Source organism: Anser cygnoides, chromosome 16 (assembly GCF_040182565.1).
Source record: "Anser cygnoides isolate HZ-2024a breed goose chromosome 16, Taihu_goose_T2T_genome, whole genome shotgun sequence".
Lineage (NCBI taxonomy): Eukaryota > Metazoa > Chordata > Aves > Anseriformes > Anatidae > Anser > Anser cygnoides.
In genome coordinates this window covers 7,458,968-7,478,197 of record NC_089888.1, presented here as the reverse complement: position 1 = coordinate 7,478,197, position 19,230 = coordinate 7,458,968, and the positions used below count along the sequence as shown (strand labels likewise).

The 19,230-nt window shown below is 40.6% G+C and overlaps 1 protein-coding gene and 1 long non-coding RNA gene across 6 annotated transcripts in view; one reads left to right on the top strand and one right to left on the bottom strand.

Moving 5' to 3' along the window:
• Window positions 1–19,230, top strand: part of TSHZ2 (teashirt zinc finger homeobox 2) — a 230,221-nt gene that overhangs the window by 81,030 nt on the left and 129,961 nt on the right. The gene's annotated exons all lie outside the window — the stretch shown is intronic.
• LOC136786509 (uncharacterized) overlaps window positions 1–19,230 on the bottom strand; it is a 38,575-nt gene that overhangs the window by 11,351 nt on the left and 7,994 nt on the right. The window contains exon 2 of the long non-coding RNA XR_010825376.1: window positions 15,396–15,525. This is a non-coding gene — a long non-coding RNA (uncharacterized lncRNA). The remainder of the gene's footprint in view (window positions 1–15,395; window positions 15,526–19,230) is intronic.

Here is a 19,230-nt window from a genome sequence, read left to right as displayed (position 1 = left end):
CAAGATCAAAATATTTTTCTTCTCTATACTTGAGATAAAGTTAATATTAAAGCTTACTTTCTTCCATATTTATGCAAATATCCTTACCTAAAAACAGGGTCAATTTTATTCCATTAAAAAGGTCAAGAAGAAATAAGAAAGTGTGCTTTTAGTTTTCATTCAGAACCTGTTGCCTGAGATCTTGCTGAAATAAATTGTTTTGTTTAATTATTGATATTAAAATTGTTGAATCGGTACCTAAAACAAAGGATTAAGATTTGCAGTTTACAGAAGAATTTGTAACAGGAAATTTCTCTTCCATTATGTATATTAGCATCCACAGCTGGGTCAGCAGATGGATGTGTGCTTAGAAGCTTGTAGGCGTTTTTCCCCATAAAACATTTGTTGAACAAAAAAACGTTTAAAGCAGGGTGGGCCTTACTGGAACAGATCAAAATAGACACTCTTTCTTATTGTTTTTTAAAATATAGCTTTACCTATGTGTCCTGCATTCAACCAACAGCTACCACATGCAAGTATAGCTCCACTACATCTTGCTGTTCCTAAATCTAGCAGCATTTAAAGATGTTCTTGAAATCCTTTGGTTTGCAGTGACACTATCGTATCTCTCTGTGCAGTAGGAGTTCTCCTTGCATCAGGATTTAGGATTGCTACTTAAACTCCATACTTTTCCGGCTGCAAAGAGATGGTTATTTGATTCTAATCTCACTGATGTAAATCAGTCAATAGGTTCAAACTTCTCTACCTAGGGTAAAGTAGGATAATCAGACTTTATGTGACACTTGACCACAAGCAAGCCAAAAATTATCTTTCTCCACACACAGTCCCATCTATAGTAGCAGATGAAATTACATACAAATGCAAGTCCATTCTATTCTGTCAAAATGCAAAGCATCCCCAGCCTGATAGAGGAAAGTCCTTGCAACTACTGTAGTCACACTGGTGCCGTCTAATAGTCTTATGCACCATATAAGACCAAAATGATTGTTTTCAGAAGAAACAATCAGTCAGTAATTGGCGAGTTCACTTTCATCCTCGTACAGGTCAGGCGGCTTGTCTGATTAAACAGCTGGATGCTCCTTAGAGGTGCCTGGCTTTGGAGAAGTTGACAACATAATTACCAGTGATGAGCAAACAGGTTTTGCCTAATTTTGAACCCACTCAAATGACCTAATATTGAAATATAGCCTTGAATTTACAACTTACTGAATTTGCAGTGTCTGTGTAATTACACTGTAATTATACATTTCCATACTTGCCATAACATCACAAGGAATAATTAGATTGGGTGAAATTTCTATCCTGACTTGCACCGACTAGTAGTTAAATACATTGATCCTACTGGTTGATGCAGTGTTAATAAAAGTATTAGAAAACAGCTCAATGAAATATAGCCTGAGTTAAAGATAGCAATATAGATGAAAAAAAAAAATCACTGGATATAGCATATAACATTTGCCCATCATTTATTTCAGATATTTATAGTTGTTTTAATGAAAGGCTTGGCTCTGAAGCCTTAGGTACACAGGTTGTTTACTTCCCTGGATTGCATTAAATTTCCAGTACTGGGAGTAAATAGGATAGAGTGAGAATATTTGTATAATTGCTGAATGCACTGAAATATATTCCTCTTTAATATCTTTTATTGAAAAAGTTAAAGTTTGTTTTTTTATGAGTTAATTTTGTTGTAGAAGAACTATCTACTAAATACAAGTTATTAACAATTATGTTTATGGACAAACTCATTTGAAAAGCTGAGTGTTTAAGGGTTTAAACTATGATATTTCTTTTGAATGAGTTTTTTAACTGAAGAGTAACTCGTTGATATGCGTTACCACTCATTAATATAATGTCTTTCTCCTAATGTGCACTTTGGTTACATTCATTTGATTTCTTCTGCAGACAAAAGTCTCAGAAAGAGACATATATCTATGGCACCAATAGCGTGTAAAAACATCTATTATAGAAAAAAATGTAACTACATTATGGTTTAAGTGCAAATGCGCTGTAGACCTAGAGAAATAATTCTTATTGAAAGAAATAGTTTTTTATGTCTCAGTAATCATTTGGGTGCTTGTGCTATAGAGGGTCACAGCAAGGGGAAGATTCTCATCTTGGTAGAAAACAGAACAATCTCAAAAACTTCTTTTCTTTTCCATCAGCAAACAGATTTGTTGATAGTAAGGATCAAAAATGTGTCCTCTTGGACCAACACGTCACCAGGAAAATTGTGTCAGCTTCTGGTCATGAGCACGCAAAAAAGGGGGGAAAGAGGTGTAGAATAGCCAGCAATGTGATGGAGATGCAGTCATCTGGGTTGTGAAGAGATCCAAATCAAGTCCATGCTCTGAATCGTTAGAACAGGAACTTGCACTCAGGCCTCCCACGTCCCTAATGAGTTCCCTAACTGTTGGGCTATCTAGCTGTCATCAGTCTTAAGCCATGGAATTGCCACACTTTGTATACATGATCAGACATTTATCACTGGACAGAACGTGAAAGTAAGACCGGGGATTGACGTCCATGTACGTCATAAGTTGGTCCTACTAGAAGCATAGTCTTGCATACACATGTTTCTGTGTATAAATAAATAAATACAGCTCATAGAAAGGTCGCAGGCACAGCTGGGTTCTCATCAAATACAAATCTCGTGGATCAGGCGTTCCCAAGTACAATTAGGCATTTGTAAGCTCCATCAAACTTTCATGGGAGAACAATAGCAAAGCTTCACCTTTTCTCCAGCAGAGAAAGGGATCACCTGAGTGCCTTATTCTCTAAACTGGGCTGAGAGCCGAGGAAAGGCACTTCCTCCACTTATGAGGAATGGGGAGTTGCAAAGAATGAGAAGCAGGCTGCCTCCTTCACAACATGTGACCCTCTGTGCTTACCACCACTGCTATGCAACAATAAAATCTTTTCACTGCGAGAGCAGCACCCAGACAGGTTGAACTCCAGTTCTTCATGGCCTTGACTTCCACCAGCAGCTGCAGTCTCACCTCTGGTTCCTGCATCCCTTCATCTTCTTGGCCAAGAGACTAAAGCACAGTGAGGGCAAGGGTTGCAGGGGCTGTGTTGTGTAAAAGGCAGTGAAAGGGGTAACCTGGGGCCGCAGGCACAAACTGATGGAGAAGAGAGGACAGAGAGAGAAAGAAGAGTCAGAGGAGGAGTGTCAGGGACTGCTCATGGGTGGAGGTATACAGGCTGAGAGGTTGGAGCTGGTGTGGGGAGCAGCAAGTATAGAGGAAGGTGAATGGGGACAGGGAAGCAGATGAGGGCACAAAAAAAGACCAATGAAGGATCTGTTCATTGATGAGGTTATTAGTAGCTCTTGCGACCAGAGCCGCCTATGATTCTCTGGTGGTTTCCAAAGATCTTTGCCTCCCTCTTCGGAGAAGGATGAGAGCTGAAGTCCTGTCCCCAGACTCTACATCATTGCTCAGATCAGGGCAAAAGAAATCTTGTCCATCAGCCCCATTTGTCAACATGGAAGCTCATAATCATTTCAAGTTATTTTCCATAGGAAAATTACTTGATCAGCTTTTTCACCTGCAGGGCGGTGCATATCCTCCTGGTATAACCCACACCTCTTCCACTGTCCTGCTGCAGAGTCCGGGACATGCCCATTCTGTTTGTTACCCTGAGCTTCACGTGATTTGGAGGCCAGAGCTCATGACGATGTTTTGCAGCTCCACCAGTGAGCATTCAGAATCCATGCACAGCTCGTGGGGTTGCAGTGGTGGAGGCTGCACTGGGAGGCTCTCCGAAAATCTCTCTACCGTACTGTAGACCTTCGGCTGTGGCAGAATGAAACTCAGTATTGCACGGTCCTCTTTCACTGCCGAATGAAAGGAGCCTGAGGGATCATTAGTATCCTTCCATCACTTCCTCATTAGTTCTTAGATAGTGTTTTAATGACAGCTTGAGAGGCTCAGCATCCTGCCCTCTTACTATTTATGATCCCCACAGTGCTAATGTGCACTTAATGAGAAATTCTTGTCTTGCTTGTAAATCCTGTAGCCGGCATTCAATTTATTGACAGATGTTTGCTTGGGCCTCTTTAAAATTACTTCATAAATCTTCCAGGATAAAAGGCCTCAAGTTTGGTTATTAAGACAGGCCCTTGTTGACAGTTTCATATTTAACTGTTTGGAACTGGACTGTCAGGGCTGTAATGGAGTGCACGGTGGAGGGTTTGCATTCTTCGGGCTCATTTACCATGTTTTCTGCACCTATCAAGGTTTTTCTTTTTGAAGTGTGTTGACTGTCCCTTATAATCCCTTTAGTTAACTTCTCTGTGACCTCTTTGTGCACCGCACTTACTCATTTAGCATATCAGCGTGTCAGCTGTGATGAAGTGTTTATGCTGATATGAGCTGAGGGCTGAGCAAGCGCTACATGCCAGAACCTACTGGATGTAATGCTGATATGAACTGAGGGCTGAGCTAGCACTTCATGCCGGAGCCTACTGGACGCTTCACAGAAAGCCAGAAGTTTACTGCCTCCTCCTTCCACCCTCGTGTTTTATTATTTTCTCCTGCTACGTCTGTGGCCAGGCCCTGTAAAACCCGGCTGAGGGATTTGGGAAGAAATCCCCGTGGCCCGTCAGCACAAGGCTGTGCTGCTCAGAGTGCAGTCACGGACGTCCTATGGGGAACCGACTCCCGCTGCAACCTCGTCCTGTTACTTGCCCATGGATCTCTGTCGTGGCATGATGTCTGTCTGTGTGTGATCTCCAGCACTCTGAAAGATGTTAGTACAGCTGTAGGTATCAGTGCATTGTGTCGCTAATTCTTCAAACCTGCTGTTAGCTAAGGAGCTATTGTTCCATATGTGTAGCTCGTTTTGCCACAGGTTACTCTGAGGAGCAAGGACCAGGCCATAGTCTTCAACTTCTCTTATGACTGTTCAAATCTCAGAAAGCTTTTAAAGACATATCACTCAGTGACATATATTAGAAAAGTCTGGTCCACATGCTATAACATTTAGTGTGCAATGACAGCATTTTAGGCCATTATTTTAGAAGAAAGCCTTTTTTTGTCCTCATAGTGAACAGAAAGGATTAAAAATTTAGTGAGCTGCTAGAAGATTGGGATAATTCAAATAGCTATTAAACCCATGACATCAGCCAAATTCTAACAGTATTCACTCCACTTAAGTCCGTCAAAAAACATTCAAATCAGACATCGGACGGTAATGACCATCTCAGCTAAAAATAAAATGTTTGGCCTTTTTTTTGCTTACTTGGTGGTGCCATGTTACATTACATTGCTTGAGTCGTGTCACATCACATCGTGTTACTTCTGTTGGATCCTCTGCTGACATGACACAATGCTTTTTATACTCACGAAATGTTTGTGATTGGATCCTTGCCAACCAATTGCTTTTGTTTGGCCATTAGATTTAGTAAAATTCATAAATATACGTGTTAACTCAACTGAACAAAGAGCTGAGGTAGTCAGCTATCTACAAGTGGAGTTAGCTAATTGCCTTACATTTATGAACGTGAGGAGACTGGACTTTACCAAACAAACTTAAAAAGTCTGCTAACATCCAGTTAGCATTCACTTGTGGAACTCCCCAAGGGATGAACAAACCATTAATATCCTCGCTCCCATGAACACAGCACATCTGTCTGTTTTTTCCTGAACAGGAGGCAGGAAAGCCTCTGAAATAGAAGTCAGACCCCACGGTATATTTCTGCATTCTCATCTTGCAATTGAGATGAATTTTAAACCATATTAAGCAAGAAGGTCTCAAGGAAAGGATACCACAGCCAGGAGGCCCTGAGATAAGGCATTAAAGAAAAAAAAGTTACAATTATTCTTTAGAAAAAAGAAAAAAAGAAAAAAAAAAAAAAGAGCAAAAGGCCCAGCTGGCACTGCCTGGATTGTGGATCCAGCCCATGTAAGAGGGTAGATACAGCTTCAGGTTTCAAACAGCACTGTTTGTGAGTTGCTAAGTCTTCCAGTAAGATTTAGGAGGATAGAAAAGTAAGACCCTAATGCCAACAATCATATATGGGCATTTATTTGTTCTGTAAGTCAATAAAAACAGTGTGACACAGATTGGTGTAAGGAGGAATCCGAAAGCCCATGTAGCTGTCACCATCATCTTCAGTATGATGGAGTCTGTTGTTATCACCATTATATTCCACAGCAGCTGAAAGTACTGAGATTGAAGGGGAAGGAAGAGGAGAGAAGCACAATTAATTGGGATAAAGAGGTCTGGAAACAACAGAAGGAGCAACCAGGCACCCCACGTTCACACCGTTTGTCATCTATTTTGATAGCTAATGTCACAAACTGGCAGGTGTAATGGATGACAGCAAACACATTTCACTAAATGTCTTTGTCCCAACATGCTGCAAGGGACATGTGAAGAAATGACTATTTTGCAAAATTTTGATACATACGAGGTCTCCGTATTAATAGCTTGCTACTGTTCCCAGCTGGATTCAGTGGTATAATCCCTGTTGGGCTGGAGAGGAACAGGATTGCACCCTGAAGGATTTGTGCTTAGCTGTTACTTCAAGAACAGATTTGCCAAAGAAATGCTCAGAGGAGAGAACAGAGTGTTCCAGCACACACAGGTAGAAGCTGGTATTTCAAACTGAGCACACTGGGCAATCTTTGCTCATGATTCATCAGTCAAAACACGTCAATTTTATCCCAGAACAGCTAAAAAAAAATCTGCAACTGCTTGACAAGTACATTTTTGGTGCAGGTCCCAGTTCTTTCCCAGTTGGCCCATTGGCTTGTCTGTCAGCATCTCTAGTACATTGTGGAAAATTAACCCTGCAGCTTGTTCAGTTTGCTGTTGTCCTGTTTTTCTTGAGTGATTCCATTACTTGAGACTCTCAAAGGTAAAAAGAGCAATCTGGCACCAAACTCTCACTGAAAGTCAATGGGAAGTGGGCATCTAAATTCCCTAAGTGCTTTTAGAAATCTGCGCCTCACAACCGGGATTGTCTTTTGGGTTTGTTTCATATTCTGTTTTTAAAGCTCCGCCCTGTCGTATCTCACTTGCACAGCTTTAGTTTGGTGAATTTTATCTACTGGCTCAGGATCTCTGTTTGGTTTTTGGTCTCTCTGGAACATAATATTTTTTAATTGTCATTACAAATTTCAGACTTTTGCTACATTGGGGTTATAATTCTGCCTCAGCAGATTCACAGTTTTGATCAAAGCTTAAAATATACTTGGCTAGATCCATCCTGATGCAACAATATTGACATTACAGAATGTTTTTTTCTTGGCATTATCCTAGTTATTCTTTTTTTTCTTTTTTTCCTAATGTACAGTGTTCTGTTCTGTAGTATATTTTCAGGATATTCTTCAGTGCTTGCAGAAACCCCTTGTTAAATTTACAGAACTGTTATGTATTCCCTCCTGAAGGATATTTTAATTTTCTCTCCTAATGGAGAAGGATAGCAACGGAAATTCTACTTGCAAGTTATCTTTCTTAGTGAAAAACTGCATCTGTTTCAAACTGAGAAGTGACTGTGGAAGCCAGAAAGTTGCACTCAGCTGTATCCTCAGGAAATAGAATAAGAAAAGAAACTTTGCCCCAGGTGCTCCAATTCAGTCTAAGTCCAAGTTTTGCTATGAAGTCATGTTTCTTCTCCGGAACCGGAATGCGCAGACTGCAGAGTGTGGCCGTACAGAAGTACAAACAATAGATGTGTCAGTTCGGACACTGAATTTCTTGCAGCTCACTGTCATTCAGATCTGTGGTTACAGTTTATCCGTCATGTTATAAAATGGATGTGCAGTTAGCTGGTTGCAGGTTAAGACTGAGAGACACAGAAGCTGGCACTAGCCTCTGTGAAGCTGTCGGACTATGGAAAAGTCACATCGTTAGTGCTAGAGGTGTTTGAGCCTGCACTGTACGGGCACGCTGGTGTGTTGCTCTCTCCTCCATCTCAGCTTCTTACAGGGATTTGTGTTGCTGCTCCATTTGTTGTGGTACAGAGATATAAAAGTATGCTTTCAAACTGAGACAGAGCTTGATCTTTATTTAAATTTGTCAGTGGCCCATTGGTCCCCTATCATACCCTTCCCTTCATTTCCTCTGCTTGGAATAACACATATCTGGTCACCGAGTATGTTCACTGCATCACATCCTCAGTCACTACTCCTTGGTGTGATGATTTTTTCTCCTATATCCTTAGAAGGGTTGAATTTTTGCATCCCAGACCCACTGACATCATAGGTGCACTTGATGGGTTGAGCTGCCGCATGATTACCACCTTTCTGCTTTCTATAAGAATCCTATTCTTAATTTATAGAAAGACAAAAATCTGTCCCTGCAATGAAAATTTTCTGTGATCTATGTGGGTTACAATTGATGGATGATGAAAGGCTCGATATTAATGCCTTGAATATGTATAATCTTGAGCCGTCCAGGTTTAAGGGCTAGCAGTCATTCAGTTCATTTTATACATTTCATCACAGTGACTTAATATAGAGCATGAAACCATACTGGAGCAATATTAGTAGCCTAGATAGTGTTGGAAAATCTGAGGAATTTGTTCTGAAGTTCTCCCTAGGCTATTGCTGCTGATAATCAGCATCTAAATTGTGATGAAATTTCTTTTGTTAACTTTGCCTGCATACTTAGTTGTATTTCACGTCACTTTGGACTCCTGATTAGTTTTTTGTACACACAACTGTACACATCAAATTCAATAAATGTGCAGGAAAGGCAGCATTATCACCCAGCTCCTTTTGAAAATGCAGCCTCAAGGGATATATTTTCATTGCAGCATGTGGAGATTTTGTCACATGACATTCGTTAATCTTTTCAGAAACCCTACAGCTGAATTGCAGGGAATGCTCTATAAATGTAGCCTTGCATTTCCAGAACCTGCAGAAAGACAAGCCAAATTTTTTTTCTTTGGGTCTGATTTTGCTACCTTTATTCCATGAAGCCGTGTTTACCCGTGAGAAATGATTTTGTAAATAAGGACAAGTTCTGTGACTAAGAGCAGAAGAATGGTTCGTTCGCTTTATCTTTGTCTCAGGAGATGCTAGCATTGTGTTTGCTCTGTAACAAAATCCGGAAAAGGCTTTGTCACATAGTCACACAGAGGGGATTGTCCAGAGCTGGCTGTGGAGAGCAAGAAGGGATTTTACACTCAGCACAGCAGTGCTAGCAAGTTATTTGTGAAAAAGTGCCCACTTCGGGATTAGAGAAGACAGCCTTTCTGTCTGGGTGTTAAAGTCCTGCCCTCTCTTCTCCACGTGCAGTCCGAGGGAGATTTTCCTTTCTCACAGCTGCTACAGGTTCTTTAGTTTCCTGCTAACCAAGTGGGCTCCCCCTTGCTCTGCAGCTCCTCCGGTGCCCTGCTGGAAGAGCCGTGGGGCAGGGCTTGATTCCCTTATCAAGGAGCAGCGCGGGGTAAAAAGTTCTGCACAGTTTCTGCCGGAGCTCTGAGCTTATTGTCTGCCTTCTTGGCAGTGAAAAGGGGGCTGCAAGTCTCAGTCAGGCTAAGAGATTTGTCTGTAAAAAAAAAATTTCCTTGTGAAAACGAGTGATTTTAAAAGAAGCTTAAGAAAGACCTGTCTGAGAGAAAATGGGTTCAGAATTAAATTTCCCCATTTCTCAGGCGTTCTTAAAGCCAGGATTTTGGTTCAGTTCAATCACTGGGAGAAATTAAATCAAATGTAATTGTGGATACGTCTAATCCAAGCTCCAACCGCAGCTGATGTGAAGTTATCCGAGCCCATTTCCCAGGCCAGCCCGGGTCCCAAGGCGGCTGCACGGCGCAGGGCGCTGCCGGCACGGCTCTGGCACCCAGCTGCTGCCTGGGGCTGGGGCTGCTGGACGTGGTTCACCGGTGGCTCTGGGTACGTCTGTAAGGGTTGTAATTGCACCTTCGGACTGCTGCTGAGGCGTACTTTGAGTCTTAAATCGCAAAGCCCCTCAGACAGCCCCGGTCCTCAGTCTTTTAACTGTAGCTTGCTACTTAAAAACTACCAGTTCCTCTGCGCCTGCCTCCTTTCCTCCTCCAGGCAAGGCCCCCTGGAACAGCCTCATGACAATGTCCTGGTCAGCTCTTTTCTGTTTAAAAAAAAAAAAAAAAAAAACACCAAAAAACCAACAAACTTGATTTCCTGTTCTGGTGAGCCATATATCACTGACGTTCCCATCTGTGCCGTTTGTCTGTGACAGAATGACAGGTGTCATTTATCATTGGAGCTTGCGGAAGCTGTGGGAAGAGGGATTGAAATTTTTTCTGGAAGCAGTCAGTGTCTACAGACTGCCAGATCATTAAAAAGGGGGCTTTCCAAAGAAAGCTGTGTGTAATGTGATTGCACTTACTGTCAATGACAGGCTGAGAGAAAGAAGAAACATCAAAAAGAGAGAGAGAGAGAGAGGAGAGGGAGAGGGAGAGAGAAAGAGAGAAAGGGAGAAAGGGAGAGAAATGAAGTTCCTGCCAGGGGCATTTAAAGCTACAGCACAATAAATGCGTGAATCTTTTTTTGGTTTGGTTTCAATATCTGCATACTAAGTAAGCCCTTTGGAGATTTTAGCTCAGCTTGGAGTGCCAATAAGGAAACCAAAACAGGAAACTCCTTTAACAGCACTTATTCGCATCACATATTATTTAGGGCACTGTAACAGAGTTTGTACTTTAAAGAGCGTGTCTTAAAGCACAATGACTTAAGACTGGAATAGGAGATAGCAGAGACAGGAAAACCTATTTGGTCTGCAGCTGAAGCTCCTAATAAATCAAAGGGCAGAACTAAGACCAGATACAAGCCCTTTTTCAAAAAAGAGACATTTACCACGTCCTGTTTGCATAAGGACATTCAGAAAAAGCACCATAATGTCTTTATTTCAGCACCACCTAGGTGGGCGCTGCTGGAGGATTTGAGCTGAATCTTTTTTTCTTCTTATGGTGAAGAATGCTTCTCACGCTGCCTATTACAGCAAATTTTCCTCCTACTTGAGGTACATGAAACAACAACAACAACAAAAGACTGTGTTTATTGAAAAAAAAAATCAAGAGATATAAAACAAATGTTTTAACAACAAAAAGAAACGAGGAAAGAAAAACTTGTCTTTCTTTTTCTGTATTTTTTTTCATGGTTTCCTTAGGTTAACTGTATATGCTTCTGCCACACGCTGCTTAGCATGCTTCTTTCTGTAGGAGCTGTATCATATGGCCAAATTATAATTTGCATAACACAGAGAAGCTGGGAATTGCAAGGGTATTGCACAAAACTTGGTCACACGTTTTAAAGAGTCCTGCTGCCTCGCCTGGACTAAGTCATTTCAGTCCTTCCTTCTGTGAGAATCTGTGGCTGTAGGAAATCCCAGCGCGAGGCTCAGTGAGTTACAAAACTGAGGGCCAACTAAGTAGACAAATCTGGCTGCATTAATAAGCAAGGGATTCAACATCAAATGTGTTAGTGTGGTGTGAATCTGGTTTAGAGAGATGACCTGGGGCATGAACTTTCTCCTCTGGGCTCTCTTTAGAGTGATGTTTTTTCCTTCAGGCCTTTGGGAAAGACAATACAGAAAAAGAAAAAAAAAAAGAAAAAAAAAGAGAGAAAAAGAAAAGAAAAAAAAAAAAAGAGGAATTTTCACAGTCCCTCTCAAAGGGTGTGTAACGAAAGGGAGAAATTATCTCCCACTCTTCTGCCACCCAGCATGTCCATGTAAAGACATGGAGAATCCAGCTGTGCTGGATAAAAACAAGATCCATCTTGTAATTGAGGTCCTCCTAGGAAAATCTGTTCAGCTCCCAACTGTGCCACAGGCTCTGTGAGTGACTTCGGGCAAGTCAACTGATTTATCCATGTTTCGGTTTCTACTCTCTAATAGCCATAATAATATCTACCAGTTCAGATTTTGAGCCCTTTAAGATAGGAACTCTCTTGTAACACCTTGAACATATCATGTCTGGCATAGGATGTCCTGTTCTTAGCCTTTGTTTACTTCCGCAGCTGCAATACAAATATAATTGCTTGATTATGAAAAAAGACCGTTCTGCCTATGCTTAACAGAGAATTTATAACATTTACATGTATTTCCATACATATGTATTGATTTATGCCAACACCTGTCTCTATGGAGATCTTCCCCAGAAATCAACAAGATCAGAACAAACGGAGACCTAGCATTAACGTATGTAAATGTAATGTAAGTGGTAATACTGTACCATTGGCTGATAAAGTCGTTACATGTGTTCCCATGTAAGTTTGTTTGTACACTCTCACCGATGTGTTAAGTGCCATTATATCATTCTTATCATCACCAAACTCAGTATCATCCTTTTCTGGCATTGGAATTGCAGAGCATGTGTGCAGATAGATGTACATATACGTACACATATAAACATTTATACAGTAGATTCTAAAACATTTTCACTTGGTTAAGAGAAATTATTTTTGCCTGACATTTTATTTTTGAAATGCTGTACCACAGTTATATGTGCTTCCCTATGTGAAGGAGATTGGGTCAAAAATGCTTTAAATGTCATAAAACTGGCGTGAGACAGATATTCCTGTATTCGGCAGCTACATGAAGAAAGCATAATATAAAATCAGTCCCCAAAGGCATGAGTATGGTTCTGCTCACATTTCTTTCTGTGGGGTGACAGAGGACGTCCCTGTTATTCCCAGCAGACTACGCCTGTACTACTTCTATAACTCTTGGGTTTGCCTGCGTTTGAAAGCTTACCTGGAAACATTTCCTTTGGGTCCACTCCCAGATAAGGAAAACTCACATGTCATAGACATGCATATCTTAGGGGAAACTACAGGTGGCGATAGATATCGGCTTCATATCTTAGGTTATTTGCAGTAAAGTTTGTATCCAAGACTTTCAGTTCTAAAAGAAAAACTTAAATTATTGCTGGTGTGGTTTCACTTTGAAAAGGAATCGCTGTTCACAGAGATAAGATTTTGCCTCCTGGCCAAGTGGTTATAATAGTGAGATCTGGTTAAACAGCTCATTTCAACACAGCTATTTTTTGAGACTAAACACTGTAGTCCTTACTCAGCCAATCGTACCACTGGTTTTACTTTGACTGCATAAGGAACAGTAAGGGATCACAAAATATAAACCAACGTGCACAGAAAAGTCTTCATTAGACTAATGTGGAATTAAACATCATCAAGGTATAATTTAGTCTTGGGAAAAGAGGGCAGGTAGAGCCTAAAATGAAGGGGAGTCAACCCTAGATTTAACAAGTTTATAGGGCTGAAACCACTCTGCCTCGGTCAGCCTCGGCAGCTCACTGGCCACCGTCACCAGCCCGTGTCACAGCCAAAGCCTGGCTCAGCTCCAGCCTCTTTCACAACCCCTCAGGAATACTCATGCGTGTATGGCTTTCAGGAGGGCACTGTGGGGAAATACAGGTATTTAGATACTATTTGTATAGACTGGCTTGCAAATCAAAGGTATGTTTCTGAATCACCCTGCTAGCAGCTTGATCAGAGATATTTTTCATGTCTCATCATATCCTGATTGGCTTTTAAAATCCATTGATTTTACTGAAATTTCTGTGTAGAAAAGTATGTCTCTGCAATCGTCCTGCTACTGGAAGTTTATTTAGACTGTCAGCAGTTATTCCCTATTTATAGACTTCTTAAGCAAAATATATGCCCAACATTGTCTGAACAGACCTGAGCCTAATATTTTTACAGCCTTAAAACCAGTCAGAACACAATCCTTCAGGTAAATACTCCATGTTTGGAACTGCATATTTTTCTGGTCAGCTAGTAATATGCTGGTGTTGCAGAGGATGTTTGGTTCAGAGCAGATTCCTCAGCAATAGCTGAACAGCCAAAATTACTCAAACTGAGGCCACAGAAATCTTATTTTGTTAAGATTCTGGACTACTCATATCAGTAAAATTGCCAGTTTAAAAAAAAAAAAAAAAGTAAAATTTGGGATCTGTAATATATGTAGTCATATCCAAATGTCATACAGGATCTTTCATACATGCTCTGTTTTGACCTGGTGCCGAATTCAGTTTTTCAGTTTTCTTAAGTCTTAAAAATTAGGAAGAATTATACTGTAATGTGTGATAGTCCTCTAGGTTTGGTCTTTATTTAATTTCTGTCAGCTAGAGAAAATGATTTAAACTGTAGAGGGGAAAGAGGGGAATCCATCAATATGTACATTTTTTCCTCCAAAGATTAAATAGAAGTTTGTGCGTGTATTTACATTTTTTCTTCCGAAGTATATACTGTACAGTTATATTTGGAATGGATCTTCAGAAAAGCTGCAGAGGAGTTAATGAGAATAGGATGTTTGTACAATTCTGTAAATATTTTTTTTATATTTCTGGGAGCAGCGATCATATATCTTGATTCCTTCTCTCTAAGCTAGCCGGCTCACTTGGACTCACATTTAGCTTAAACCTTTGGCAAGAGCTCAAGGAGCAGGGAAACCAGCTGAGGATCTGGTCCAGTGGGCGAGATCCAAGAAAGCTCTTAGATGCCGAACATGCAGCTGACACGGACTTTAGGAGCTTGAGCGTGAGGATGAGAGGGAAGAGGGGAAAGTTATGCTGCCATGCAAGCCCAGAGCTACCAGCAGCTGAAGTTTTAGCTAAATATCTCTTTCCCAAGCCTGCGTAGGGTTCATGTATCGGCCTCTTTGTGTTCCCCAAGAGTTAGACACGTCGATTCATGGCATTGCTAACGCACAGGGAAATCTGAGGTCAGTGTAAAGCTGGTTTGTATCCCACGTGTATAGGACATTCTCTCCAACACCCTCCCCCTCTCTGAGAGAACATCTAGGATACTCCTTTCTCGGTCGCTCTCGCATTCTCTCTCTTTTTTTTTTTTTTTTTTTAACTTAAACTCTGTAGGGCCAAAGTAAAGGTCAAGCCAATTAGCCAATTGATTTGTCTAAGTAGTGGGGCACTCTCAGTGGAGAGGCAATTCTCAGTTTTATAAAGTCCATTGGTATTGGCTTCACTCAAGGTTTTTGAGGAGAATCTACATCGTTGTTTAGAACCTCTCTGTTATTTATCTTGAAACGATTATATTTCAAGTTCCTTTCTAAAACAACTTGCAAGTGCTGATAGGTACATTGGGAAAAAAAAGAAGACACTAAATATATAATCCATGTTCCATCTCTGTATAAGTATGAAATGAATCTTGTTCACTTTTATCTTTGTCACAGAATGATTGACATATAATATCTCAGCTTGTCACATTGATATTGGTGATCAGAGTAATTTGCTTCAACCCGTGTGCTAAACCCTCAAGGTTAGATATGCCTAAAATATAAACATAGAGGATGGATTACTGCTATCGTTTCCTAGTTTATAATCTGTTCCTACTAGCGAAGTGCTAGTATTCCGTCGTGACATAGCTGATTTATTTCTGTAGGTAATTTCAGGATCCATTTTAACTGTACATTTCTCTTACCCTTTAATTGTAACGCTGAGTTGTTCCTGGATTGTTCATAAATACACTGAGGTCATCAAAGGGACCCACGATCTTCTATCCACGATCTTCTACGTACTTTGTGATGTACGATATAGAACAGAACACTGGTCTGGCAGAAGATAAAACTCAGTGTCAAACTTACGAGAGCAGCATTGATACCCCTTGTCTATTTTGTTGCAGCACGCTGTTTCTTTATTCTTCCTCCTCACACATTGAAAAATATGCCTACATATTGAAATGAATCATTTTGATACTTGGAAAATAATATACTACATCCTCCTCTATTGACTGGGCTTTCTAAATGACTAAGCAACACTTTTGGTCTCCTTCCAACAGCCATATAAAGCTTTGGAAGGTCTTAATGCGGTTGGAGGAGAGTTTATAAAGCCGATGTCCTGTTGCACACAGCTTCTGTCATACAAACGCCCACACACAGCCTTAGCACCTTGGCACTGAGGTCCAGATGAGACCTTGCCAGCTGCTGTGGAGATCGGCCTCACCACAGTCCCTCTACATTTTTGCAGTGAATTCCTCAATATAATTTTCTGATGTTGACAAACCTTCCAGGTCTCAATCCGTAAAGCTTATACTATCTACTGTTTATTTATTTACTTGTATATGTATATCCTGTTTAATGCTACAGCCAGCTTTTAATCAAAGTTACTGGACAGAGTTGGCTGCTCAGAGGTTGTCGCTGCCGTGTTGCCTGTAGTCACTTCACCAATGCGGCACTACGGGCGCTGGTCAGGCTTAGGGCAAACTGGAACTCTAATGGGGGAACACGTGGAAATGCCTGGGACTCTGCAGAGGGTCCTATTCCCAGTTCTGTGTTGGACATCATTTGTGGCCAGCGTCTGACTTTGTGGTGTTTCTCTGCTGTTAAAATTAGAAAACTCTTGCCTTCTCTTTGGTAAGGAGGGTTAGACTTGTCCAATACAAGGTAGTTTGCAAGTGTAAATTGATATTATTTACAATTATATTTTTAGCAGTTTTCTGGTGCTTTTTCAGATGTGAGTCTAAGAGCTCTTTGAGTTCCCCTTCCCTTTCCTGCAGACACTCCAGCACACACCTTCCCACACTCAGGGTGAGGAGAAGGGAGTTTTCTACTGGTGTTCTCAGCCAAGCTTTCCACTCTCTCTTACTGTTCTGCTGCATACGTCTTGGTGCTATCCCATGGTGGAGAAAAAATAATGCTTTTTGTGTTTGTTGGTCTTTCCTTTGAGTAATGACCAGCTCATCTTTGCTGGTTGATTGTAACTTACCATTGAATCCCAAATAACTAGAATAAGTTCAGGGAATTGTGTGTGGATCACATACATAAATATGCACAAGAACACCTAATTTGACAGCCACGTCTTTGGCTGATACTACCATTAGCTATTGCTTAATACATGGTTTATTTGTAAGTTCCATTTACTCTTTATCTATGCCTATCCTCTCTTAGCCTCAGCTTCTTGTACCCTTGCTAACTAATATAAAAGTGGTACTTATTGAGGTCAGAAACTTCTTTCTCCACAGAGTTTCTTTACTTATACTGTGCTGTATACACAAAGTAGTACTGAAAACATTGCTTGCACCATCTACCCATCACAGCATTTCGCTCGTGGTTAGCAAAATGCTCCAGGATCCTACAGAACTGAAGGTGCTATTTAAATGTAAATTATTATTTACAATATCTTATGCTTGATATAAGTTTTTTGGGAAGTTTCATCTCTACACTTGTTTGCAGCAGCAAATCCTTTCATAGCTATAATTTATATGCAAAGACTTTCCCTGTCCTATCACACATTTTCCAATATATTTTGATGAAGTCTGAATAGTTCAAATTGAGCTCTAGCATTGTGCATTTTATTTATTTCATATCTTATTTGTATTAAGTTTGTCATAGGTTAGGGCTTGCTTTTATATTCCAGTAAGAGAGGATATAGAGTATGTGATTATTCAAGGTCTTTGTTATTTATATATACTGCATCCTGTGTGTGTGCTGCTCTGGTGTTCAAGTGAAATGCGGGATTCTGTTTTAATTCTCATAACTGTATATGATCATTAAGAGCTACTGCACACAGTAAAAAATAAAAATTGCAATTCAAAGAAGTGTGGATATAAATAAATATAAGTGAGCACGTAAAAGAGTGAATGAGATAAATTGGTTCTTTTCAAATGTCTAACTTATCTGCAGTTTAAGGCAGGCATCCTCTGTGCTGCCTCTGCTCCAAATGGTACTTAAAAAAAAAAAAACATATAACAATAAAAAAGAATTCATTGCTTTTAATAATATTTTCAGCCATGTGGTGAGGGTGGGCTTTTTTTTTTTTTTTTTTTTTTCCCTAAGATCACAATTTTGAAAATAGCAGAAAAGGTCATAATGTATTGAACGTTGCCTTGCCATTTCTCTAGCACTTCTGAATTTCAGTCGGTTTTGGTATATGTCTTTGCTGAAGCATTGAAACACTCAGCATCTTGCTTACTCCCTTCCCAGTCAGCAGTTGCAAGGACAACCCTCGCCCCCTTCCGTCCACACTGTTTTCTAGGGCTTATTTGCCATTGTTCTGCTCAGCATCTGCTCACCATCCTGCCTGGGAAGGGAAGCAAGGTCTTATCTCAGAAATATCGTCCATCAGCTCACTGGCACCTGTCACTACTGTGTCTAAACACCACACACAAGATGAAAGCTTATGCTTATTGTTCCCTGTAAAATAGGAAGTTGATGTTCCTCCCCATTTTAAACAGATTTCTCAAGGTATGTAGATCAGCATTGGTCACTTTACCAGGAGAAAAACTGTTGAACTGTCATTACTCTCTGCTTTATTGATCTACAACTAAAAGCAATAAGAACATCAAGATATTTTGATGGAAAGCAGATGACTGTCAACCACAGACAATCCTGTCGAGCTTGGAGAAGCTCCGAACTCTGGAGGCAGCTCTGGATTTTTCCCAGGAGTTTTTGTTCTTCCCTTCCCTCTTCCTGCTCCTGCTCCTCATCTTGTTACCTGGTCAAGCAGTGACCTCAGCCTTTCTCCTCTCCACTGGTCCCGTCTCACCTTTGCTTTCTGTCAATTGTGCCTCTGATGCTCAGTAAGAGCACAGTGCACCAGCCAGCCTGGTGCCCTTCCCTTAGCGCACTGTGGTTAAAACAAACTACTGAGGTCTTCTTTTCTCTGGGATGGCCAAACCAAAATGAAATTCCTTCTTTTGCATACACGCACTCATTTTCTATCTCTCTCTGTTGTACATACACATACATGTATATATTTACTCTTAATCAAGTTAGAGAAAATAGCAAGTGAAAACTCAACAAATTCAGTGAGATATTAGATATTAGAAAATTAGATATTAGAAATTGTGATGTATTATTTTTTTTCAGATTCAGCCCTGAATTTCAGGAGAGCTTTCACATAATTGAAGGTCTCGTACTGTGCTGCTCTAGACAACTTTAATTCTACCTAGCAGGATAGTTTAGCCTTCCTTCTTGAGAAACTTTGCTCCTCTACCTGCTTTATGCTTTGGTTGGTTTATATGTTTAGGTTTCACAGTATTGCTTCAGTATATGTATTTCTTAACCCTGAGAGGTCAGATGCCTGTGAGCTTCACACTTCAACATACTGTAGGTATTCACTATACTCTAGGCTTCCTATGTGACCCACATGTCACTCAGCCTTCCTTATGTCTTTCCTCTGTGTAAAAGAGGAGCAAGGGGACTTACATGCCTGTCCAGGCTTCTTAGGGGGAGAAATACACTGAAACCTGGGGGAACCTGGTAGGACAGTCACAGAGCTGTGTAAGCAGCAGTAGATGTGGTGTATCTTTGTAAATG